This window comes from Notamacropus eugenii, chromosome 5, assembly GCF_028372415.1.
Source record: "Notamacropus eugenii isolate mMacEug1 chromosome 5, mMacEug1.pri_v2, whole genome shotgun sequence".
In the NCBI taxonomy this organism is placed as follows: domain Eukaryota; kingdom Metazoa; phylum Chordata; class Mammalia; order Diprotodontia; family Macropodidae; genus Notamacropus; species Notamacropus eugenii.
This window is the reverse complement of record NC_092876.1, coordinates 408,183,027-408,184,386: the sequence shown is the minus strand read 5'-3', so window position 1 is coordinate 408,184,386 and position 1,360 is coordinate 408,183,027. Positions and strand designations below refer to the sequence as shown.

The window sequence follows — 1,360 nt, the reverse complement described above, 5'->3', positions numbered from 1 at the left end:
CTGGCCATAAAGGCTAAGTAAGAATTCTACAGATGCCGAATGTAAGGGAGAACATTCCATGCATAGAAAAGTTTGAGCAAAGGCAAAGAGATGGGAGGTCTCTTGGCATATTTACATAACAAAGAGTAGTACAATTTAGCTAGAGAATGGAGGGTGGTAATTCTAGAAAAGGAAAGTGGCAGCAGATCATAGAGACCCTTAAAAGCTAAACAAAGGAAGTTGTACTTTACTGGTAAAGACAAAACTAGCTTTTTTTTTTTTTTTGAGGTGGAATAACATGACTGAATTCATATGGAACAAAATATTCTGAAAAAAAACATCTTTAAGGAGTAGGAAGAAAATGGTTACAGGAAAAACTGTTAGGAGGCTAATAGGATCTGGGTGCTATATTTCTATTAATGCAACCTAAGGCTGAATCATCTTTTAAATAAGTTGTATCACATTAATATTTTATATTAAATTTATAGTCAACTAAAATCCTCAAAAGAGGAAGCACAGGTGTGAAGCAGATAGATTGCCAGAACTCAGGAAGACTCATCTTCCTGAGTTCAAATCTGGTCTCAGGAACTTTACTAGTTGTACGATGGTTAGATGACACAGATTAGGTGGCAATTCCTTAGCCATATATGTGTTGTAAAGGCCATTAGGACCTCTTCCATCCCTATCAAGGAGAGTGCTAACCTTCTTTTCTTTCATACAACATATGGTACAGGAGGAGAAAGTGATGCTGGTGACCTTGCACAGCCCTCCTTCACTCAAATCAAAGCCAACTGCAAGTCATGTCATCATTTCCCTGATGTCATGGTCCTCTTCCAAAATGAAGGACAAACACAACCTGTGAATAGACCAAGCTCCCTGAATGGGAACCCAGTTAGTTGAGTAACTCAGCTCTTCCTCTCCCTCTCCCTCTCCTCTCCAAAGGGAGGTAAATTTACAGTTAACTTGGGGCTAACTGCCCAGATTCCTTCCTTCCTTCTTCCCTCCCTTCCTCACTCTCTCCCTCCTTTCCTTCCTCCCTTCCTTCCTTCTTCCCTTCCTTCCTTCTTTCCTTCCCCTAGTTCACTCTGAAGCACATACCATGGGTCCCTGGCAAACTCCATTTAATGGCTATATTTTGAGCTCTCCTGTCTGTGAGTGAATTTAGAGTGAATGTCAATGGTAACTGTTTCTCTTTGGAACAGAAACCCTGAGGGTCTTCCCCTCCCAGCTTGATTTTTTTGTTTTGTTTTGTTTTGTTCTTAATTAAAGGGGCCAACCCTTAACTCACTTTTTAAAGAGGCAAGGCAAATTCCCTGAATGGGCATTACCTCACTTTAAATGAGTACTTGGAAAGGCCTTAGCCTAAAAGGGCCAGGGTCTC

At 40.7% G+C, this 1,360-nt stretch overlaps 1 non-coding gene across 1 annotated transcript; it reads right to left on the bottom strand.

Annotated features, from left to right (window-relative positions):
- Nucleotides 1–575: 575 nt before the first annotated feature.
- Nucleotides 576–703, bottom strand: LOC140509414 (U6atac minor spliceosomal RNA). The gene has a single exon (XR_011968737.1). It is a non-coding gene; the product is annotated as a U6atac minor spliceosomal RNA (small nuclear RNA).
- Between the last annotated feature and the right edge of the window lie 657 nt (nucleotides 704–1,360).